The following is a 25998-nucleotide window of genomic DNA, read 5'->3' on the forward strand; positions in this document are numbered from 1 at the left end:
GAATCCAGGCAAATGTTTGGGGTGGGGGTAATGGGCATATTCATTATCTTGATTATGGTGATGGTTTCATGAATGTATATGTATGTGAAAACTTTTCAAGTCATACAATTTAAACAGTATATTTTATTGTATGTCATTATACCTCAATACAGCTATTAAAAGTTAATATCAGAAGGTGGCATATTCACTTTGAAAAACCTAATCTTTACTAAAAATTGAAAATTAAATTTTTTAAGCAAGCAGCATTTGCTACTGCTTTTAATCCACAATTTGGTGTAGAAAAATCCAGTTTATACCATATATTTTTAAAGTTAAAACTTTTCAAAGGATTTTTCATAGAGTTGAAGCAGTCTGTGTTGATCATGTATGAGACGAAAAATGAGTCAGAGGGAAATATAAGAGGTTTTTTTTTTTTAAGATTTTATTTATTTATTTGACAGAGAGAGACACAGCGAGAGAGGGAACACAAGGCAGGAGGAGTGGGAGAGGGAGAAGCAGGCTTCCCACTGAGCAGGGAGCCCGATGCGGGGCTCGATCCCAGGACCCTGGGATCATGACCTGAGCCGAAGGCAGATGCTTAACGACGAAACGTAAGAGGTTTATAAAGGCATCTATTCACCACCACCCTCTTAGGGTTAAGGAATCAGTTCTCCAGAGGGAAATTAGAGAAGCTCCATTGCCATAGTCAAGGAAATCTAAGTGAACAAAGACTCAGCTTAAGAACAGAGCTCAAAACTTGTAAATGCTTTCATCCAAAGATACAAGCTTTTCCAAACACCAATTAACCAAGTCTCACAGCATGCTGGGAGCAGAGGGGTACAATCATTACTCCTTTTACAGAGCAAGAATTAGAATCCAAAAGGGTTCAGACAGCCTGCCCCAAGTACCTGGTGTGGCAGCTGCTGACTCAGGGGTGAGGCTTGTGTTCTGCCTCCTGGTTCCCTTACTTACTCCAACGAACAAAGAACTCTCTAGCCCTAGACCCACCTGTGGAGGGAGAAGAAAACTTAGTTTTAACCAGTTTGCTTTGGAGCCGAGATGGTATGAGAGGCACACCAAGGGTGGGATCCAATGGTCCGATGCTAATCTCATTTCCTCACTTCCTCCTAACTATTTTGAACCAGTTCATTGCTGTCTTCACTGCACTCTTTGTGAGTGACAGAATCTATTATTGAAGGCTAAATGATTTTCTTGGTAAACTTGAAATCGGGATTTTCACCCATTTGCTTTGTGTTTTCAGAGAGCTGTTTAGCACAAAATAGAGATTCTTTCCACTCCAAGGAAACTCTGGGAAACTCTCAATCCTGGATTGCTTATGTGATCAATTTAGAGCCTTTGGGACCTGGAGAGGGAAAGCCTGTTAGACCCAAAGGACCAGCAAATGGGAGATCTATTTGACATATCCTGGGAGGTTTACTCGTGAATTTTGAGAAATATTATAGCCTATCAGGGGCTTCCCATCCCCACCCTTTTCTGGAATGTGAGCTCTGTTGGCTTTGCCTCGTAAGTGTGGAGGAACCAGTTAATTCAGATGTGGGATCTATGATTAGTGGCAATCTTTTCCCGGATGACATATGGTGAGAGGTTCTAACCCAAGTAAGACTCATTTATTATGAGTTTCTATTGTAGCTCTCCCGGTAATGCTTGACTTATCTGGGAGTTACTCATTTAGCAGGAGCGGCCATCTGAAACCCAGCTGAGAGAGCAGAAGGAAACCAAAAAAGCCTTTGGGTGGCCAGTATGGGCATCAAAAATTCATAGAGCTACTCAGCCTCTTTTATTTACTTTTATTTCAGGCATTACCTAATAACCTTAATTTTGATCTACAGTAGATTATAGTCAGTGCATTAATGGGGCAGGGAGGAAATTTTAGAAACAGGAGCAAGAAGTTGGCAACTTGATGGTGAAGGATGAGACAGAGGAATTATAAAAGCGCAAATAAGAATGCAAGGAACAATCTGAGCTGAGGCCAAAGAGTTCTCTGTAATTCCAAAGCCCAGGAGTTCTTTTGTTTTGGATATCGGAGCCCAATATTGGAGGCTATTTCTTTGTTCTACAAATATGTATTGGGAGCCTGAGCACTCCACCAGGTACTGGGTACGTAATGTCAGAGCTGGTTCTGTCCTTGTAGAGGGTAATAAAATATGTTGGGTGAGTTTTATTTAGGAAACTAGAGAATAACACAATATATTTAGAAAGATTTCCATAACGACGAAAAAAAATGTTTCAACGATTTGATTCCCCAAATTTTAGGCTCCAGGAATCTGGGAGAATCAATTATGTAGAACAGTTCATCCCCCACTGGACCTAATAAATGAGGCATTAATTATATTAGCATGACTTTATTATTAGTTTTATATTAAGAGCAGAATGCATATGTGTTATTTTCTGAAGACACAGATGTCTGCTTTACCCTTTAATTATTGCCAGTTCCTGTGATATTATAAATTTCAGCTCAATTAAGGCAGTCTACTGCTCCTTGGGGTGAGGAGACTGGGCACAAGCCCGGGTGTTTGATGAGTGGAGGTGACAGATTTGAGGGAAGAGAAAGTAAAGAGGCAAAACAGGGTGCAAGGGACCTTCTATTTTCACGTTTATAGAGGACTCTCATTTTGCCAGCTTCTCTCCCTACCTCTCACCCAGTCCCACTGTCTAATGGAGAAAAATAAAGGTCTAAAGGGAATAGATTTAATGGAACTGGAACAGAGGGTGGGGCTGCTTGGGGATGTACTGTGCATTTAAAATAAAACAAAACAAAATGCCTCTTGATTGCCAAGTCCTCTTGACTGCCAAGGCAGGAAATTTCTGCCCAACTGGAAGGGCTGGTTGCAGAAATCCTTGAGGGCCTTTCTGGAAAGCCTGGAGGAGGCGTGGCTGTGAGAGAGCTCCTCTGGGCATCCACAGTCACCTGTAGCCTGGTTGAGGGAGTGAGTCAAGTGTACCAGGGGTGTGAGGGCAGTGAGATGAGTCTGACCCAGCAGAGGGACCGGGTCAGAATGTGAGCACGTTCAGGCAGGGTCATTTCTGTGTCAGAGGACTGTGTGGGCCCAGCAGGCCAAGGACGACTGAATTAAACAGCTCCGATTCAGAACCAGAGCCAGCATCAATCCATGGACAAGGCTTCTCCTCACGCAATTTACTTTGACGTCCACTTTTTCCATGTATATTTCTCATCCTTGTACCCTTAGCACCTAGAACAGCTCCTGGTGTGAAGCTCCCGCAATGTTAAATGAATGAATGAACTTAGGAAACTTTTTTGCTACCCTCTTACCATTATAATAAACTCTATTTCTGAAGCTCCTTGCCATCCCTGGTTTAAAACACACACACACACACACCAGGAAACAAAGGAAACCGTTCCCTACCTTGCCTAGAATTTCTCATACAGTCAGATCCAAGGAAACTAATCAGGTGTTAAAATTGGCAGAAATTGGGCAAATTATCCCCACATTCTCATTGCCCATTACTTCACAAAAGTTTCCGGAGAGTAAAAATAAATATTTAGTGTTGTCTTAGTAAAGAGTTCGGTGGTTTACCCTTAGTAGTGAAGTGTACACTCAGAAGTTTATGGTTAGGCAAGTTTTACCCTGAAGCGTTAGCAGTCTAATTATAAGGAAGACAAACAAGCATAAATGCACATAAGTGCTTCGCTCATCAAAATAACCTCCAGGCAGGGCCTCTGTTCTGAGGTTTCTGAACAGCCTTATCTTTTCAATATGGCGTCTGGGATGTCAGTGTGTTCTAGGTCTCTGCGGTGTTGGGTGACTGCATTCAGGAGGTAGAACGGCGGCTCGGCCTGCTCAGAGCCCGAACCCTGAGCTCGCGGGTGAGCAGTAGCTCTCCTGCCCCACTGCTCTGGGGACGGCGCTCCTCGGAGGGTCCGCAGAAGCCGGTCCACAGACGACTACCAGCCCATCGTTAGTGAAGGGGTTGGCGCCAGAGTTTAAAGCAATGGTGTCACTAAGCAGGCTGTTGGGTTTGTTAACGTTTCAGAAGATGACCTCTAGAACAAAGGTTGACAAGCTTTTTTTGGAAAGGGCCAGAAAGTACACATGTGAGGCTTTGCAGGGCAGTCTCGGTCACCATTACTCAATGTTGCTGGTGAGTGGTGCCCAAACAGCCGGAGACCGCACGAATGGGTGTGGCTGTGTTGCAGCACAACTTTTCTCTTCCCCCTCTTCCTCCCTCCCTCCCTCTCTTTCTGTTTTTTGACAAATACTGGTACAGGTAGGAAATGCCCAGTGGGGTAGATGTGGCTTGGGGGTGGGGGAGGGCCTGTAATTTGCCAACCTTTGTTCTAGATGAAGGAAGCTGTTCATGATCATGTTCCAGTGCAGGTTTCTTGTCTTGAGTACCACCGGACTGGACAGCCTATGAAGGGCCACGTCAGGTAGGATCCCAAGGCCCATCCATCTGTTGTCAGTGAGACCACTAATACTAATGTCATGGGGAGGGTTTTAGTTGCTGTCCGTGGATAACGATTTTGTAAGAGTAAGCGTCTACCCCTTGACATTGCATTTTCTCCCAAACTCACCAATGGCTTTATCCTCATTGCCAACCTTGTAACTACTTCATTTAGTAAAAGCCCACCCTCCCTTTGCCCCATCTCCTTCTCAATCTTCTTCCACGCTACTACCTACCTTCTTGCTTCTCTCTCACTTCTAGTTTTCTGTTCTGGTTAACCTAGTTTTTGGCCAGTCACCCCCGCTTCCACTTTCTCCCACCAACAGTGCTTCTATTAATATATCCTGAGGCAGATGCTCCTTTTCCCATTGTAGTCACAAAATGGTCAGGGCCAGATTTTTTGGGTCATCTTGCTTCCCATTTAGGTGTCCATATCTTTTCTCTGGAGTTCTATGCTATTTAGATCTTCTACCTCTTACTCCTCTGGGTCCTAGTTCTTAAAGACTTTCTGCATTTGCCACCAAAAAGACCCTTATCTCCAGAAGTAAGTTTCCATGCTGTACTCTTTCTTGATTCTTATTCTTATACCTTTCTATCTAGTTTCCACCTAAGCTCACCTCTACCTTCCTAAATTGCTCCCCTGACCTCTTGATTTTCTCTTCTGAGTTGCCATCAAAAAGCACCAACTTTTTCTCTGCATGAAAAGTTACCCAACCACCCTTCTTGTCTATATTTCTTGCTCCATTCGGGTTCTTTGACCTTGAGTCTTTGCTTTCTACTGTCGCAATCCATACAGTGGACTGCAGTTTGTTTTTTTTTTTTTTTCCTAGGAATCAACCTCCCCTACTGGGTTGACAGAGGCTGGCTTCTTTAAAGCTTGGACTCAAAGGTATCTAGCTACTACCTGGTATCGGATGCATAGTCTACAAATTTATTAGGCTAGGCTAAAGACTGTACAGAGCCACCCCTGGCCCCATGATTTCTTGTAACTCGGCAAAGGCTCTCTCAGAATAAACAGTGGTAAGGCTTCAGAGGAGTTGTGTGGCCCTTGGTCAGCCAGGCTCTAGACAAGGTCTTCTGTCTCTAAGTGGGTCTTTCTTCCACTGTTACAATATCCACCTTATCTTCTTTGAGGTGACCACTCTGCCTTCTGGACTCTTTCAGGTCCTATAGGAATCTCCCAGAAAAGCTGGATTGCAGACATCAGTAGAATGGCTTCATGCACTTGACCATGACAGAGAATAGGATTGGGAAGGGTTAGGGAGGCTCTGACTTCTCCCCTTCTCCTCCCAATGGTGGGATGCTCTGGATGGAACATGAACTCCTCTATCAGATTGCTCGTCAGCGATGGCGCCACCATCCACCTGTCACTTAAGCCAGAAACAGATGTCCCCTAGATGACTCCCTTTCACTCACCTGTTCACATCTGTCATTGATCCTGTCATCATAGGCCTCAATATCTACTTCCTTTCCCCCCACTGCCACTTTAATTCAGGTGAAAATGGGAATGATAATAAGCTTACCTACCTCTTAAAGTTGTTATGAGGATCGAAGAAGTTAATACACATTAAGTACATAGAACAGATCTGACACACAGTAAACACTCACTAGGCTTGAGTTTTTATCATTGTTGTTATTGTCATTGTTATTTTCTCTTCCACTTTGGGGTCAGGTGCCTCTCATATATGCTAATTAGTATTCCAGTCTAGCTTTTACCATGCCACATTGTATAATCTCCTGTTACTTGTGAACCTGTAAGACTGCATAGTGTCTGATGCAGAGCAGATATTCCAAACAAATTTTTCTTGAATTAATGGATGAATCTAAAGCAAGGATTTTTTGGTTTCCCCTAAAATCAAGTAGAGGGAGGAGATAAGAGGAGAAAGAAGTTGAAACAAACAAATAACCAACACTTTAAGACAGCCTTATTCCTCTCCTTGCCAAAGATACACATGCGTCCTCTGCACCAGCAACAATTGGAGCTCATTTTCCTTCTGGTTCAGCCTGGCAGGCATCAGCTGTCGCCTTCAGGTCCCCATCTCTCTGCTCTATTATGATGGGTGATCAAAAGTTGATTTCTCCACTGAAAAGTTTTGTTGTTGTTGTTGTTTTACTCCATTGTTACTTCCAGGTTCACAGCTATTCTGAGCATTCCTGAAGGCTGGTCTCTGGATAACTGAGATATTAAAGACAGTTCTCAGGATCATTGTCAAGAGTGAAATGGACCTTCAATTTCTCAAACTCTACTAGCAGAAAGCCAGTGTTGTTAGTTCAATAACGAAAGGCTTCTGATTCCTATAGCTAATTTTATTGGTGGTGGTGGCAACGTAGAATTCATTAACTAAGTTCCCCTTGTTGCTCATGGTGCCACAGTCCTACTTTCTTAACGACTGGACTTCGTTAGACATTTTCTAACAAAGCAGTAAAGTGTGCTGATTTACAAAGTGAATAGCTCACGTGTAGGTCTCTTCAAAGAGGGAATCGCATGACAGTTTGAAAAGGGTGCTGTAGAGGTGAGTGGGGTGAGACAGTTTCCCTCATTCTAATTAGGTTGTAGCCAATGGGAAATGCTGGAACCATTCAACTTTTCTTTCAACCAATGTTTATTGAGCACTAGCTGTCTACTAAACACTGTGGTAGGCCCAAGAAAACCCCAAAAGGAATGAGACAAGTTGCTGTCTTTCTGTCTGGGACAGTGAGAGAAGTCACCATGTGATGTTATGTGGAAGAGTCACATTCCATTCAGAGATTTAGTCCAAAGTCAGCATATAAAGTGAAATGACAAATAGTCAAGAAAATCAGCCCCTCAAAAATCCCTAAAATCAAGCCTCAGAAACTTCCTTATTTTTTTCTTTGCATTTTAACGAGAGCTTCCTTTAAATTTTTTTTTTTTTAATTTTATGAAGCTATATTTTGTAGGATGTCCGGAATAAAAATATGTCTTCCTCTTTCTCTTTGTTTTCTCCTTCTTTTCTTTTTCTGTTTACTGAGCATGTGCAGTTAAATCCATGCAAGTTAAATGTGCATATAATACAGCCCTTTGGTTATCCCTAAAATGGAAGTTCATAATGACTGTATAAAGTGCTCTGAAAACACAGGGAAAAATGTTCTAACTTGGCCTGAGGAAATCTAAGAAGGCTTTACTGAGGAGGTGTCATTCCAACTGGTAGAGGGTTAAGAGCTTTCTAAACATACAGAATAGCATAAACAGAGGCTGGTAGCTATGGGAGAGCATAGTTTCTTCAGGGAATGATCTAGAGTTTATGTTTGGGGCAGGCATGATGGTAGTGGAGAAGGTGAAGAGTGATGAGAAAAGAGTTTCATCAGGGCGAGATCACGAAGGGACCAAAACACACCACGTGGCTGGCACAGCTGGAGGAGAGAGTGATTGGGAACGTTGTGTCCTCTCCGTGGCAGCCCACCGTTCTCCACCCTCTCTTCTCGTCGCTGGCCACTTCCCCCTACTCTTAACTACTTCCTGAAATGGCCTAATGCACCATTCTGCACCTCAGTCCTGTTGCCAGATCTGACTCATGGAGTATTGTTTTCTAGCTGAGGACAAGGATGCTTTTCTATTTTCTAAGCCTCTTTTTGTCTAAGGATCACCAAGTCATCAGGAGACATGGAATCATTATGGATCCCGATTGTGGCCCTAAATGTGGGTGGGTGTCATGTGTCTATTTCATAGATTAGCCTGGGATAGCTGCTCTTGGGAAACCCCAGGAACCAGAAATTGGTCTGGATGGGAACCTAGACGCTATTCCACTTTCTGCTTTGTCATTCAGACCATGAGATGGACATCTTCAGGGACCATAGGAATATTGTCCTCTTTATTTCCCTAGAAAGAAAGGGAAAGTGAGTTCCATAGTTAGACACCTCTGGAGAAATTAAGGGAATGACAATGGAATTTCTGGACTGGAATTTATTCAAGATAGCTTTGGTGTTATACCTAAAGCCCAGAGAGATGCTTTATCAATTAGAATCAGATGAGGTGACATATAACAAAGAAACCAAAATTACAGTGTTTTAAACAAAATATAAATTTATTTCCCTTTCATATATAAGAAGTCTAGAGGTAAGCAGTCTAAGATTGCTATAGTCATGCCCAGTCAAGGACTCAGACTTTGGTCTTGATCGTCTGTTATCCTCTGCATGTGGCTCCCATCTCATGGTCTTGGGTGGTTACGCAAGCTCAAGCCATCACATCCACACTCTAAACAGCAGAAGGAAAGGAGGGACAATTAAGAAGGGGGAAAGTAGCACCTGACAACTCTTATAAAGAGATTTCTTGGAAGCTGCCACACATTGCCTCTGCTAAGAACACATTGGCCAGAACTTACTGGAGGCTGGGAAATGTCATTTCTCTAGTTGACAAGGTAAAAATGTAGGCAGTAGAAGCCCCTGCCACAAATCCCATGAGCAAGAGCCCGGCACTATACATGTGATCAGAGAGTTGACAGGCCCTTGCGCCTCTCCTCTCCTTGATAACCAAGAGGCCTGTGTCTTAGAGAATCATGAAGCTGTAGGAGCCCATCCAGAGGGTCATTAACGCCCATCCCTGTGTGGTGTGATTACACTGGCATTATTTAAATGCTGAAGAAGGGAGAGGTCTCCCTGCTTGCCAACAGACTAGCTCCCCAAGTATCTTGAGAACACCAACATGGATGAATGGATGTTCTTGGCCTACTGGATGGATGAATCCCGCCTATTGATGTTTTATCCACGTAACACTCACACATTGTTGGCAAGCACAAATATCAGGGCCCTTATGGAAATGCTTTCTCAGATTCCCTACCTTTCCTCAAACCCTCAGCTGTTTAAATGGTACACAAGAGGTACCTGGGATCTTTTTGGCAATCATGAACATGAATTTCCTCTGTAACCTAGGCAATATATGAGTGGAGCCCAAGGACACAGGAGGGAAAGAGGAGGAGGAGGTAGCTGTTCAAGTAGAGCAGTAATGGGTGGAGAGAAGGAGGAAGGAAATAGGTGGGGCCAGCCCAGCCCTGTACAGATATGTGAATGAACCCAGTTTCTTTTCAGGGTCCTTCTGTATCTTTGGATACAATCCCTTTCCCTTGTTCTTCATGTCCTCACACCCCTCTAGTCACCCACCCTCAGCATCCTCCTTAGCATGCCATGACCAATCTTTCCCTTCCTTTGTCCCTATTGCAAGCAACATCTGCTGTACTATTTCTTTAGGGAGTCATATCAGTGATAACACTTAAATAATGGCCAATAAATCAGAGTCTCAAAATACGTTACATTTATCCACTTTTCCCAGTAAGTCCGATAAGCTTATTCACTTCCATAATGACCAAGATAAGAATGTGCTCCTCCCAGAAGTCATATTTATATTGTGAGAGAGATTTCTAAGCCTAAATCCAGAAATATATTAATCACCTTCAATAGCGTTTTAATAAAGGGGAAAGAATTAGGCAGGAGTTGCCCCCGTAGGGCAGGGGTTCGGGTTCCAGGGTACTAGCAGGATGGAGGGAAAGGTGAAATAGGGCTCACTTCCAGCACCAAGGTGGTGTGTGACTAGCATAGCATCAGCTCCATACTAAGTGACTGATCCATAATGAATCAAAATGTGGGACGCCTGGGTGGTTAAACGTCTGCCTTCAGCTCAGGTCATGATCCCAGGGTCCTGGGATTGAGTCCCACATTGGGCTCTCTGCTCAGCAGGGAGTCTGCTTCTCCCTCTGCCTGTTCCGCCTGTTCTGCCTGCCGCTCCCCCCTGCTTGTGCTCTCTTGCGCGCTCTCTCTCTCTGACAAATAAATAATTAAAATCTTTGGAAAAAAAATGTGAATGGAGGTTTAGTGAAAGGACAATTTACACAGCTGTGGGGTATGGTTTAGAGAAGCAGGAAGGGATGGCGCAATGTGCAGGATGAACATGAACATGGTGGAAAACCCATATCAGCTCTCAGTCTGAAGGTGTGATGGCAAAGAGTGGCTGGCCATCAGCCCTCGAGAGGGCTGTGGCTTTTGGAGAAGGGCTGTTTAACAGGAGTTGTGGTGTTTGGTAGAAGAACGCAGCCACGGCCCAAACATGACCTAGCAGGTAGCAATAAATTCCCGGACCATTTTCTCTTCCCACCCTCCAGTTTTCCGTCTGTACCTCCCATTGGAGAACCCACTGGAAGTCAAAGATGCAAGGGAGCCTGGGTAGAGCTCAGCCTCCCAAGGGCAGGTGGAGAAAGGAGAAGCAAATAGAAATAGAATATGTTTTAGCACATTAGTCTTTAGCAGCTTATACTTTAGTACGGGAGACAGACTGATATGAACATAATTTATGCACAAAGCGGCCATCAAGGTAATTAATAGAAGTGTGTTATTTGATTCATTTTATAAAATAAAAATTCACTGGCTGCTGGCAGGCCCTGAGTAGGGTCTGGAGGTCTCCAAATCTTCAAATCAGCCATAACTATCAACCAAAGTATCCTTTCCATCTTTTCTCCCTCTTTCCTCGCCTCCCTCCCTTCCTTCCAACAAATGTTACTTGAGTCCTTCACGTGTGGCAGGAATTGTGCCTGTCTTCTGCTCCTGGTTGCTTTCAGTCCTGGGGTGGCTCTCTATCACACCTGCCCCTTTCTCTCTGTCCTGCAGACTAGCCTTTCCAGACCCTTTCTGAGGGACAGTGACGCTTCCTTGTTGCTTGGGGCAGAAAGAATGGTGATGTGAAAGTTTTTTCCAAAAGAGTAAGCTGTGTGGAATTTTTAAGCTCAAGTGTAGACTGGGGAGCAGAGGGAAAGACTGGGATTCTGGAAATCCTGGGCTAGAAGGTAAAGGCTGTGGGGCAATGGGAAAGGGGAATAGTTGGGAGATCTAGTTCAATGTTATGGGGGGCCTGTATTAAATGATGGCTCATGTTGCTTCCTTTTCACCCCTTCCTGAAGAAATCAGCACAAATACAGAGGAAATCTACATCAGTGGGTGGAAGCAGAGCCCTCTCAGCTCACTTGACCCTGGCTGACCCTTTTTCAGACCTAAACCAGGAATGCAGTGGTGTACAAGATCCATTCAAACAGTCCCAGAACCATTAAGCAATGGAGACTGGCTCTTGGACACTTGGCATGAATTTCTGGCAGTTTCCCCTCACCAACATGCCTCCCTCACTCTGTCTGTAGGGACCTCCCTGTTTATCTTTTCCTCATTCTGCCAATGGTCACTGACCTGATTTCATCTTTTTTTTTTTTTTTGAGAACGACTTTTCAGTCTGTCTTTCTCTCCCCTGTCCCTTAGAGCCACTGTTTTGTTGACCAGCCTATTCTGAAGTATCTCTGAGGCATCCCCCTGAATTTTACTGAGTACCTACGTATCTGCTAGACAACGTATTTAATTGCTTTTACAACTCCTCCTTCCTCCCCTGATGAGTCTTCAAATGTCATCGGGGCCTCCATCTTGGTCTCCACTTCGAACAGCATAGTGGTCAGGAGCGTGATACTATAGACTGCCTGGCATTGACGTCTGCTTCTCCCATTTGAGCAGCAATGTGGTGTGGGAGAAATCACTTACCCTCGTTGAGACTTAGTTTCCTCATCTGTAAAATGGGAATGATAACAGTTTTTTTTAAAAAGTTTTATTTAATTTAGAGAGAGAGAAAGAGAGCGTGCACAGGGGAAAGAGGCAGAGGGAGAGGGAAAGAACCTCAAGCAGACTCCCCACAGAGTGTGGAGCTGGACATGGGGCTTGATCCCACCACCCCAAGACCATGACCTAAGCCAAAATCAAGAGTTGGATGCTTAACGGACTGAGCCCCCCAGGCGCCCCAGGGACAATAATAGTTCTAAGTTGTGGGGATTAAAGGAGTTAATATCTATAAAATGCTGGGCCCCATGTCTGACCCCTGGGAGTCCTCAATAACAGCATGCTTTTATTACTATGAGTGCTGGGTTATTACTATGGCCCAGGGCACAGGATAGAGTGCTCATTCATCTCTAAATTGTGTTCTGTGCTCAGTTACAAGGGTCTTCTAAGAATAGAGATGACTTAACAGTTCTCAGGTTTATCTCCATGTGAAACTCCATCTTCTCAAGAGGAGGAGACCAAGGTAGGGTTCAAGCTCTGGTCATTAAGGCAGCTGGAAGCTTTGTCTAGAGCTTCCTTGCAATCAGAGAGTCAATTTTTGTTGGGGCTGATGGTCCCTAGACCATGGACTAAAAGTCCACACTGCATTGATCAGTTGAAACAACCCCAAGACTTACAAGCTATGATCTTGCCTAAGACCATAGAGGGACCCAGCGGTGGTCTGGGCTAGGGCAGTCTCCTAACTCCGAATACAGCATTCATTCTACACCACTGGGGTTTTCGTGTTTTATATATTTTATCCATCTATCTGTCTGTCTCCTCTACTTGGACCTTATTCCCCTAAATTAAATCTTTTCCAGAGCCCCAGTTTATGAAGAGGGAAAGCTGAGCTGCTGTGGCTGATGGGAGAGGCAGGGCCTGGATCCCTGCACACTGGCCTTTTCTTTGCCTTGTGCTGGGGCCCTTGAGACGGCCCACATTGCTATCTTATCAGTACCTATGCATCTTTTTCTTTGACATGGTGTCAAATTCCATTTTTCTAACCAGTTTTTCGGGTATATGGAATGTTTAAACCTATCCCGTCTTACAAGGGTGTTGTCAGCAAATACTCTCCATATGACATATTGTAAATGGAGAAGTTTTTGGACTGATCAGCTTGAACTTTGGTCTTTGCAGGAAGCCTGGAAGCCAGCCTGGCTCTATGACATTGGCCAGGGTTTTGGAGGATGGGAAGGACCCTAAATCAAACAAGCCTACACCCCACTTTCATAAACCCAAATATCTCTGTCCTCAGCTTGCAGCACACCCAGGATCAAGTTCCAAAAATTCCATTTAGTTTTCTTGGCTTCTATATTCACTCAGTTACAACTGGTCCAGAAGGAGTCTTGGCACTAAAAGCCTGCAAGGAAAAGCCTGTTTCTTTGAATGTTGTTGCCCAATTTTGCAGACATTTTAGGTTCAGATAAGGTTTTGGGTGGCCAGTTAATTCTTTCTACATGTTGTTCTGAAATGAACCCAAACCCTGCCACCTTCTGAGATTCTCTGGTCGAATCGTGGCACTAATAAGCTGACATTCCGGACTCTAAAGCCAACTTTTCCTAAAGGTCATTTCTCCTCAGTGTTCCTTCCCAGCCATGCAGCTCTCCTTACCCTCAGGTCAGGGGGAGTGTAGTCTGCGCCTCTTCCTCTTGTCCCATGAATGGCTGCTTAGAGACATCTGTGTGGGTGCTCTTGTGTTTCCCTTGAGAAGAGAAGAAGATTTCTTGGAAACATCACCTCAGCTTTCTTAGCTATTGCTTATTTTTTAAAAAAAATTTTTTATTGTTATGTTAATCACCATACATTACATCATTAGTTTTTGATGTGGTGTTCCATGATTCATTGTTTGCGTATAACACCCAGTGCTCCATGCAGAACGTGCCCTCTTTAATACCCATCCCCAGGCTAACCCATCCTCCCACCCCCCTCCCCTCTAGAACCCTCAGTTTGTTTTTCAGAGTCCATCGTCTCTCATGGTTCATCTCCCCCTCCGATTTCCCCTCCTTCATTCTTCCCCAAACCACTATCTCTGCCCTAGTCAATTGAGCCTTCCACTGTTGGGGTTATGATGAGAGCTAAGTGTATAGTTTCTTTCCTACTCAGCTGTCTGTGTGTGTGTGTGTGTGTGTGTGTGTGTGTGAAAACGCAAAGGGGCAGATAAAGGGGAAGAAGTCCCATTATCTTCTAAGCTCCATGAGATCAGGGAACATATCCACTTTGGTTACTGTTGTAACTGTGGTACAAAGTAAACATTCAATAAATATTGGTTGAAGGAATGAATGAACATCTGCCTTCCCGTATCAGTAGATCTCTCCAGCCTCAGGGTTAAAGAGTACACCAGTCCCTGAGATCCAGGGCGTGGACTTCAGTGGATTGTCTGATTATGCTGTGGAGATGGCTCAGTAGGGCTCCCTTTAAGCCAAGGTGGTGGCTTATATCGTATGTTGGAGGGTGTTGGTACTTCCTAATGCTTACAATAATCTCATGTCTTAGGGTCTTGAATGTGATTTGTTCAGAATGTTATTTGTACTCTCTGAGAATGCTGATGTTCCTGGCAGGATAGCCCCTTTAGATTTGTTAGAAAAGTGTGGTGGCTGGAACATAGGTTCTGGAGTCAGATGAGCCTGAGTTTTAACTTCATTTTCACCATTTACCATCTGTGGGACTCGGATAAATTATTTGACCTCTCTCAGTGGGGTTCCTTATCTGTAAAATGGGGATAATAACATCTTCGTCTCAGAATTATCAACCTTAAATGATAGTGAGTATGAAAGGTGACCAGTCATGTACTGACATGTAGGAGACACTCAAATACTATGAGGTCTTTTTCTTGCTCATCTTTCTAAAAGCAAGGTTCTAGGGAAGACGTATTGGAGGGTGGGAGGAAAGAGAGGGTAGTAAGAACAAATCTTGTTACAGACTTAAAAATTTGTCTGGGACTAGTCCCATCGACCAACATTGCCTAATTGTCATGTAAAACTAGTAAACAGGGAAATATGAAACTTTTTCCAGTTATATAATTTTATTGGATGGAAGAACCTAATTTTGCCTACAGTGTCTCTGCACAAATTAGAAAAGTACTTCTATGGGGCTCTCAACCCTCTGGGCATATGGCTTGGCAAGCAGACTGTGCCTCTGGGCACATCTGAAAAGGGGCCATTTCCTCTGGGCAGATGCAGCACTGAGCCATGGCACACAACTTGGTAGAAAAAGCTCAGGCTAAATATCAGTCCTCATCTGCCCCTTCAGCCAGTTGCCCCTATGCATGAACTACTTGCCCAACCGTATGAGATGGGTTTGCCAACCAGAGACAACAATTTGCAGTAAACTTGGACTGAATCATCAAATACACTAGAAATTTATGGAGGAAAACCTATTTGAGGCAGAAGACCTGGTTGAAATCACTTCCATTTCCAAGTCTTTAACCCAGGGCGGGGTTACGAAACAGGTAAATACTTCAATCCTCAGTTTCTTTATTTATAAAACAGTGATAAAAATACTCTATTATCTATTCCTACATAACAAATTATCCTAAAATTTTGTAGCTTAAAAAAGAATAAGCATTTATTATCTCACATAGCTTCTGTGGCTCAGGAATTCAGGAGCAGATTAGTTGGTTGGTTTGTGTTCAGGATCTCTTATGAGCTCAAGGTTTTGGTAGGTCAATCTGTGTAATTAATGTAATACAAACTAAAACCACAAGAGCATTTTATAGATTTAGAAAAACCATTCAGCAAATCTAACACAGTTTCACGATAAGAGCACTAAAAAATTAGGAATAGAAGGGAACTTACTCAACTTGGTAAAGGCCATCTATGAAAAACTGAAAGCTAACATCATCCTTAATGTTCAAAGACTAGATACTTGCCCCTAAACATTAGCAACAAGACAAGGATGTTGCTCTCACCACTTTTATTCAATATTATAGTAGAAGATCTAGCCAGGGCAGTTTGGCAACAAAAAGAAATAAAAAATCATCCAGAATGGAAAGGGAGAAATAAAAGTATTTTTAGATGACATGATCTTATATATAAATAATCCTAAGGAATTCACAAAAACGATTACAACTAATAAATAATTTCAGTTAGTTGCAGAATATACTTGCAATGAATACTCTGAAAATGAGATTAAGAAATCAATTCTATTTGTAATAGCATCAAAAAGAATGAAATACTTAGGAATAAATTCAACAAAAGAAGTGCAAAATTTATACTCTGAAAACTACAAAACATGGTTGAAATACATTAAATAAGCTCTAAATAAATAGAAATCATTCTATGTTCATGGATCAGAAAACTTTTTTTTTTAAAGTTTTTTTACTAATTTGAGAGAGAGAGAGAGAGAGCCCATGGGTGTGGGGCGGGAGGGGCAGAGGGAGAGGGTTAAGCACACTCCCTATGGGGCAGGGAGCCCTACAAAGGGCTCAATCCCAGGACCCCAGGGATCATGACCTGAGCCGAAGGCAGAGCTTAACCAACTGAGCCACACAGGTGCCCCAAGGATCAGAAAACCTAATATTGTTAAGATGACAATATTCCCCAGATTTATCTACAGATTCAATGTAATTCTCATCAGAATTCCAGCTTGCTTCTTAGACAAGCTGATTCAAAAATTCTTACAACCAGAATAAATAAACAGTCCTGAAAAAAAAAGAACAAAGTTGGAGGACTCATACTTCTTGATTTCAAAAATTATTATAAAGCAAGAGTCTTTAAGAAGATAGTATGGTAGTGGCATAATGATAGACATGTAGATCCATGGGATAAAACTGAAAGTCCAGAAATAAATCCATGTGTTAACTGATTTTTGACAAGGGTGCCAAGACCCTTCATTGGGGGAAAGAATAATCTTTCTAATAAATGGTACTGAGACAACTGGAAATCCACAGGCAAAAGAATGAAATTGGACCCCTATCTCACACCACGTACAAAAATTGACTCAAAAGAGATCAAAGACTTAAGTGTAAGAGGTAAAGCTATAAAACTCTTAGAAGAAAACATAGGAGTAAATCTTCTTGATCTTGAATTTGGCAACAGAATCTTATTTATTTATTTATTTATTTAATTATTTTTTTAAAAGATTTTATTTATTTATTTGAGAGAGAGAGAATGAGATAGAGAGCATGAGAGGGGGGAGGGTCAGAGAGAGAGGCAGACTCCCTGCTGAGCAGGGAGCCCGACATGGGACTCGATCCCGGGACTCCAGGATCATGACCTGAGCCGAAGGCAGTCGCTTAACCAACTGAGCCACCCAGGCGCCCAACAGAATCTTATTTATGACACCAAAAGCATGAGCCACAAAAGAAGCAATAGATAAATGGGACTTAGTCAAAATGAAAATATTTTGTGCTTCAAATAGCACTATCAAAAAAGTAAAAGGACAACACACAGAATGGAAAAAAAAATGTAAATCATGTACTTAGAATCTAGATATCTAGATCTAGAGTATATAAGACCTCTTATCTAGATGTCTATCTAGATGTATAATATCTAGAATATATAAAGACCTCTTACAAGTCACTCTTACAAAAACAAATAACCCAATTAAAAAATTAGCAGAGTACTTGAACAGACATTTCTCTGAAGAAGACATACAAATGGGTACTAAACACATGAGAAGATGCTCAACACCATTAGTCATCAGGAAAATGGAAATCAAAACCACAGTGAGATGCTGCTACTTCACATCCACTAGGATAGCTCAGTTCTGCAGGCCTGCTTGTTAATTCAGCATTTGTCTCCTCTTGGCTTTGTTATGTGGCTAAAAGATACAAAGAAGTAAATGGCAAAATTAACAAAGAGAAAGGGAAGAGAAACCCAGGCCTGGGACCCAAGAAGAAACACAGCCTCCCTGGGGGATTGTCTATGAAAGGGTGCTCTGCCCCCCAATTTATATGGAATCTGGTCCAGCGTCAGGCAGGCCCCAGGGGTGCGGTTTCAGACAGGATGGAGATGAGGGGGTGGTAGAACTGTAGCCAGATGGTTGTAAGCGGCCAGCCCTGTCCCTCCCATGGTTACAGCTTCCGGAACACAACACTCCTCGCCTCCAAAACCCTTGACAGCAGTGGAGTTCGGGTTGTCCTCTGGTGCTCTTTGGTTGTCATTCTATCACAGGCAGCACGTGGGCTCAATAGGATTATAAAAATATAACCCCAGGTTCACAAGTTAAGAGCAGAATCTGGTTATTTGGGTAGTTGCCGTCACTGGCTTGAGCGTGTCCTTCCAGCTTTCTGAGTGTTCTTTCTGTAGCTCCAGAGCCTTCCTTGGCCGTCTCTCCGGTTTACTCCCCTAGTTGCTTAGAAATCTACCCCCTCACCTGTCTAGGTACCTCTCTCATAATTTTAGAAATATTAATTAACCTTTGTGTTAGATGTTTCAGGAATGTTTGGGTCTCTTATCTCATCTAGTCCTCAGTGTGACACTGGGACATGGGTAATGTTGCCATCGTTTGAAAGCTGAGAAAACGAAGACATGAAAGGTTAAGCAATTTGTTGAGTAGTGTGCAGCCGGCAACTGGCGCCCACACCCGGGTTCTCTGGGCTTTCTTCTGACCCTATGGCTCCTTTCTTCAGCCCCAGACAGTAGGGTCTCCCTTAACCCTACTTTCTTGGGGAAAAGACTGACCTGATATAAGAAGCTCACCTAGACAAAAATAACGCTTTATACATTCTCCCTAAACATCCAATTCTGATTTGGATCATTCGCAGGAGCTCCTATCTAGCCCATTTAGAAGTTAACGAGAAGACAGAGCACAGAGTGAGTCCTGGGAAGGGCCAGAGGCCACTCATTGATGAGCTTACAACAACTCAAGATGAAGGTCAGCCTGCAAACCCTAGATAAATTCTGGAATCATTCTTACCTTCAAGAGGCTCCTCCAGACTGGCCTCAGAAGGGGCTTAGCACTGGTTTGGATTCCTGCCTTGTGATGGGGTAAAAACTGGACCATCATCTGTGGGCATGTGGGGGTGGCAGGGAGGACACGGTTATGTCTTATGCAGAGATCTAATGACCTTGCTCATCTTGTGATACTCCTGAGCACCTAGCACAAGTTAGCACCCAGCAAATACTCAATAAATGTTTTTTTAATTTAATCACATGGTAACCAATATTTTGTCTTGTTTTTTTTTTCCCCCTCCAGGAAACCTCTTCTACACATGAAATACACTTAACTGAAATTCCTCCCTCTCTCCCTCCCTTCCTTTCCCTCCACCTCTTTCTTTTTTTCTTTCTTACCTCCTTCTATACGTTCACTTATATAGAATGTTAGCATTTTCAGAGTGTGTTTCAAGTCTCCTCAAGCCCTATACAGAGAAGGGCAGAATATAAACAGATAATGAGCCTCCCCAAAATAATCTCATTTGATTTGTACATTTCACCACTTTTACCCACAATGCATATCAAATATAAATTATCATTAATTCATTCCATCCCAAATGCTAGTGTTGGTTTTATTTTATTTTTCTACTTCCTGTACTAAGAAGCTATTACCCACAGTCCTTCACTCCCACCTCTGGAGGGAGAAAAAAAAATCCTCTTGTTTTCTGTGGGTGGCCTGTGATGGCTCCTGAGCAGATGTTCAGGGAGTTGGATTTCAGCATCTGTGAATTCAACTGGATCACTTTGGTAAGCTGTTAGTATTCCATAGTATCCCACCTGGGTACACCCCCCCACCTCTATTACTTTTTCCCCTCTCAGTTCAATTCTATTGTTTAAACAAACTCTGCCAGTTTCTGACTATGTAGTTTCTTACAGTAATGAGTGCCAGCTGCCTAATATCCAGGGAAGATTTCAAAATTATTTAGATCATACGTATATTGATAATAATTTTTTTTTATGTTTCTGATGCATTCTTTTCTTTTTCTTTTTTTTTTTTATTATGTTATGATAGTTCTTATCTCATTTCTCTTCTCTCTTAAAGTCCCAATTCAGGGATTTGAAGGACATCAAAAAAGTGAAATTTAGCAATTAGCCTTTTAGAAAATGATACAAAATCTCTTGAGCAAGCTCCACAGTTTTCTTTGAACAACTTACCCAAAGTTTTCGATACAAAATGCAATAGTATAGCCCAGCCATTTCTGTGTATACCTTCTTTGAAAAGAAACAGCATGGGGGCGCCAGGGTGGCTCAGATGGTTAAGCATCTGCATTCGGCTCGGTTCATGATCCCAGCTTCCTGGGATCAAGTCCCGCATCGGGCTCTCCACTAGGCGGGGAGCCTGCTTCTCCCTCTGCCTCTGCCTCTCTCTCTCTCGGACTCTCATGAATAAATAAATAAAACATTAAAAAAAAATGCAACTGAAATTTCTAAAAAAAAAAAAGAAAAGAAACAGCATGAAAGTGACATAAAGTGAATTCTCAGGCTCATGTAGGACAAATAGCCCTTTATGGCAAGTGATGGAGAAATCAAATCAGTGGATTGAAAACGCAACTCTTGATGTGATACTTATGTTTAGGGAATAAGTATTTGAAAATTTAAATTTATCGACCTGGTTGAAAGTGACCATATATTTATACATTGTAAATGTATGACTCTGAAGGACTGAAGGAAGGAAACCAGTAGGAGAAAAAAGAATAATAATCAACAAACTGGAGTCCACCAGCTTAAAGGGTCCCCTGCGGAGGGTTTTTTTTTTTTTTTTTTAAAGACAAAGAGGTCTAAGAGAACTGCTTGTTTCATAAGAAAACAATATGGTTTTAATAACATAAGAAAAAATGGTGTTGATCCATGAGAAAGCAGGGAAGGGTAGAAAGAAATTAACTTGGCAGGGTCAAGGGTTGCTTTAAAATGATTTCAGAAGTGGAAGTTCGCCAGGCAACCAGTGAAAAGGATGGTTAAAAATTGAAATAATTTTCTGAGAAAACCAGAAGAGCTAAAGCAGGAGATGAAATGCAACTAGCAAATGATATAAAGAGAAACAAGAAAAAAATTATTTAAATATTTAAGCCATAAATGAGAGATAAAGAAAAATATTACCCTTCATAAATGGACACAGCTGAAAATAGGGGATACTTAAGTGCCAAAGTTTTAAAACTTTTACCTTATGAAACTAGTAGCTCAAGTCTTAATCCCTCTATTCATGCACAACCATTTTATATGCATTTTTGAAAAACATTTTGGTACAGTTTCTTCTATCCCTGAGCTATATAATACTTGAAATGTGGCTAGTTCAAATTGGGATGTGCTGTGTCAAATACACACTGGATTTTGAAGATTTAGTAAAAAAAATCCCATTAATAATTTTATATTGATTACATGTTGAAATTGTTATATTTTGGATAATTGTAAGTACAATGTACCTTTAGAATTACTTTCCCGTAATTACACAATTGGGTCACATTATATTTCTATTGGACGGTGCTATTCTATTCTTTATTTTCTATATATAACAATTATGAAATCTTTGTTAATGTAGAATCATCTGAAGTTAATTAAAATGAGAATCAAAATTTCATAAGCAGTTAGAAAGAGTGTGATTTTTATCTTGAGAATATAATAAAAATTATACAAATAATTTTATTATAAACCTTTAAAATAAAGGTTAGGTTTTACTTGCAATTATACACTAAATCTTGGAAGAAAATGTCAATAAATAAAATGATGGGGGAAGGGATTGTGGGATGGTTTTTCCAAAGAAAATGAAAGATAGCTTAATACTACATCTTTCACTCTACATTTGATTATTTTGTAGCACCATTATAAAGAGGACCATTTGTGCAAAGATGTTTGAAGAGTTCATCAATTTCCTGAATCGCCTCTCATAATACTTTAATAGATTATTCTCTTTTGCTTGGTCCATCTTGTCATCATTCTTGTTAATTTTCTCTTTGATTTTTTTTATTGATCGAATTCTCGAGATCCTTATTTGCTAGTGATTTGTGCAGCTATCTAAATGGCCTCTCATTATTTTAAATCTTCCAACTATAGAGGCTTGGATCATGAATATGTAGATAATGAGACCCCTGTGTATATTTATGTTGCTGGGGCAGCACTGTAATACAGGTCTATGCCGCACCTGTCACTTAATACTGCATCACAGTTATTCTCCAGTATCTTTGAGAATGCTTGCTAAGCATCATCTGAGGTGAATGACTATGTAATAGTCTATCTTATGGGTAAACTGTAATCTATAAGTTATTGAATCATTCCCTTATTTTGGATATTTATGCTTTTTTCTCCTTCTTTGGGCTATTTTTATAAACAATGCAATAAATAACATCTCTGAACACAAATCTTCATTACATTCCTGGTTTTGTTTCTTGTAGATACCAGGAGGTGTAATTGTGAGATAAAAAAATCTGGATAATTTTATGCAAACTGCCAAATAGTTTTTTTGGCTATTGATAGTAATTTATAGTCTTACCAGTGGCATATGAGTGTATATGGGATCACCTTTGCCAACACTGAGAATTTCAAGAAAAATATTTTTGTTAAGCTAATATGTGAAAATAATATTGATTTACTCTTTATTTGAATTTATTTGATAATGGTTTTTAAGATGTTTATTAACAGTACTTTGTTTTCTGTAAATTCTCTGTTCATGTTATTTTTTTTTCATTTATCTATTGTGGATGTTTTTGACTCCATTTATTTGCAAGAGGTTTTTTATATTAAAGATATTAACCCCTTTGTTTAGTGTATTCGTAACAACCCAGGCTTTTACTTCTTTTTATTATTATTAAATATTTCAACATATAGAAATGGAGAATATTTGTAAGAATTCTTTATACTCACCACCAGTTTTAAAATGGTAAATTTTGTCATATTTGGCAAGACAGTACAAAAATAATTGAATCCCCTGTGGAAGTCCACCCCTAGTTGCCACCGTCAGCTGTCCTCAGCCCCCACCCTCACCCCAAGAGCCAATTTTTTTTTTTTAGATTTTATTCATTTATTTGAGCAGCAGCGGGGAGCAGCCAAGGCAGAGGGAGAAGCAGGCTCCCTGCCAAGCAAGGAGTCCAATGTGGGGCTCTATCCCAGGACCCTGGGATCATAACCTAAGCCAAAGGCAGATGCTTAACCGACTGAGTCACGCAGGTACCCCCAAGAGCCATTTTTAATGCTTCTGATTGTCATTTCTTTTTTCTTTTTAAAGATTTATTTATTTATTTGAGAGAGAGAGAGAGAGCTCATAAATCTTTAAGCAGACTCCCCGCTGAGCATGGAGCCCAGCTCAGGGCTCTATCTCACAACCCAAGAGATCATGGCCTGAGCTGAAACCAAGAGTCAGAGGCTTAACCGACTGTGCCACACAGGCTACTCTGATTGTCATTTCTATGTATGTTTTTGTATTCACTACACATTTATGTGACCATAAATTATGCAGAGCATTGTTTTTCATGTTTTAAAAACGTATAAATGGTGTCTGTCCGATGGACTCTGAAAAACAAACAGGGTTCTAAAGGGGAGGGGGGTGGGAGGATGGGTTAGCCTGGTGGTGGGTATTGAGGAGGCCACATTCTGCATGGAGCACTGGGTGTTATGCAAAAACAATGAATCATGAAACACTGCATCTAAAACTAATGATGTAATGTATGGGGATTAACATAAGAATAAAAAAATAAATTAAAAAAAATGGTGTCTGTCATACTGTATGTCTTTAGGAGGTGGTTTATTCTTTTCTTTTTGTGAGCCAAGGTAATTTTTTGGATTAATCCATGGTAATCCACTTTAACTGCTATAGATATTTAATCATAACTATTCATTTTTCTGTTTAAGTTTTTTCTTTTGCTATTACAGTTAATGCAAAAAATTTAGAAATAAGCTTTCCTGTGCACTTGTGCTGTAGTTTTTCTAAAGTGTATATACCTAGAAGGAGAATTTCTGTCCATTCAAAGAATGCTTATCCTTAATCTTACTACATATTTCCATATTTTAATCCATAGTGGGTTGTACCAGTTTACATTAAGAGTTCTTGTTTTTCTGCATTTTTGAGAAAATTTGATACTGACAAGCTCTAGTTTTTTAAAAACTGCCTTTTTCTTGATTCTAGTGAGGTTGAGCATCATTTCATTAGTATATTGGCCATTTGGGTTTCTCCTGCATATTTCCTATTTGTATCTTTTGGCCATTTTCTATTGGGTTATTCTTTCTTATTGCATTAAATAAGCATTTCATATTTTTTGGACGTTAATGTTTTGTTGATTATATGCACTGAAAATATAGTCTCTTAGTCTATGACTTACGCTTTCACTTTGTTTTTATATTTGTGATACTGCAGAAATTTAGAAAAACCTATTTAATCAAATCAATCCATTTTTTCATATAAAGTGACCGCTTTTTGGCTTGTTTAAGAAAATCTCTACCCTGAGATCATGAAGCTATTCTCCCAATTTTCTTCTAAAAATTGGGAAATTTTCTTTTCCAATTTGTATTTAAGTCATTTTGAATTTATTTCTATGGTTGGTGGGATGGGGGAGATAAAACTTTGTAGGTAATCTGTTGTATTAGGATTATTTATTAAATATCCCATCTTTTAAGAAAATCTCCATTGATTTTTTTTTTAAGGTCACTTGTCTCATACCAGAAGTTTTAATTTATATGAAGCTCTGTCTCTGAGCTCTCAGTTTGGTTCCATTGGCTTATTTGCCCATTCCTTACTAATACACTCTGTCAATAATTCTACTTTATAGGAAGTCTTGATCTCTGGTAGGGCAAGCCTTGTTTCTCACTTTGTCTACTTCAGCAGTGTCTTGGCTATTTTTAGCCCTTTTCTTTTCCATATGACTATTAGGATCAAATAAATATCTGAATGGAATCCTGTTCCTTTTATGGATTTATTTAGGGAGAATTGATGTTTTTGCAATATTGAATATTCCATTCACGGACATGTTTTATTTCTCCATTTATTCAGGTTTTCTCTTAAACATTTTTTAATATTGCAATTTTCTCAATAAAGATTTTACACAATATTTGTTAGCTTTCTAGGCACCTTACAGATTTCATTGATTTTGTGAATGAAACTTCTTCCATTAAGTTTTCTAATTGTTTATTATTTATGGACATCTCTCGACTTTTTAATACCTTTATTGAGATGTAATTCACATACCATAAAATTCATCCACTGAAAGTATACAATTCAATGGTTTTTGGTATATTCAAAGATATGGGAAATAAAGATATGGTCTTGGGAAATAAATCTAGATAGGTTGGAGTTTTATCTTATGAAAACTCTTGTGATGACTTGTAGCACAGACTGGAGTAGGAAAGCCAGACTCTTAGGCAGGAGGCCTTTGCTATAGTCAAAGTGAGTAATAATGAAGACTCTTCATTTGCACTTCATCAGTTTTAAGATGGAGTCCAACCAATTAACTCACCCTGATTGACAAGGGCTGACGTGGTCTTTCCCCTCCTTCTCCAGCCTCATCTTCCCCCTTGCCCTCTCAGCTCCAGCCTCACTGGCCTCTTTCAGTTTCGTGAACCTGCTATGTTCCTTTTGATCAAATGATCTGAATAAATTATTCCATCACTGAGTAACTCTCCCTTCTCTCAGCATGCCACATCCATTTTTCTAATCAACTTCTACTCATACTTCATGTCTCAATCCTTAATTATGTTCTTCTCTTTCAGAATACTCATTTCAATTTTCAGTTATATATTCATTAGTGTTTTCTTGAGCAACATCTTTCTCTCTCACCAGACTGTAAATTCCATTGCTGGAGCAGGGACAATTTGTGTCTGTTTCTGTTTGCCTAGTTCCCTGCACAGAGCCCCACACAGAATAGGCCCTTAATGCATATGTGTTAAATGAATAAATTAAAGAAATGAATTTTCTGAATTAGGGAAGGTAAAGTCAGTAGGAATAAAATGGATAAAAAGAAAAGGAGATGGCAAAATTTCTTATAAAAAAAAACTGACTTGACTTGGTAATTGACTAAATATGGGGAGGAGAGAGGTAGAGGAATTAGGAATAGTTCTTAAGTTTAGCACTCTAGTGATTAATTAAGAGAGAAGTTGTGTTATTAGTAGAAACATGGAAGCCAGAAAGAGGATGAAATTAATTTTAGATATATCAAATCACTATGAA

At 40.7% G+C, this 25998-nt stretch overlaps 1 long non-coding RNA gene across 1 annotated transcript; it reads right to left on the reverse strand.

Moving 5' to 3' along the window:
* Positions 1 to 8459: 8459 nt before the first annotated feature.
* LOC145721418 (uncharacterized) lies at positions 8460 to 19235 on the reverse strand. The gene is made up of 3 exons (XR_014145090.1): positions 18835 to 19235; positions 13588 to 13678; positions 8460 to 8617 (listed from the first exon to the last, which is right to left on the reverse strand). It is a non-coding gene; the product is annotated as an uncharacterized LOC145721418 (long non-coding RNA).
* Between the last annotated feature and the right edge of the window lie 6763 nt (positions 19236 to 25998).

Source organism: Leptonychotes weddellii, chromosome 5, assembly GCF_054177405.1.
Source record: "Leptonychotes weddellii isolate Sample4059 chromosome 5, ASM5417740v2, whole genome shotgun sequence".
Taxonomy (NCBI): Eukaryota; Metazoa; Chordata; class Mammalia; order Carnivora; family Phocidae; genus Leptonychotes; species Leptonychotes weddellii.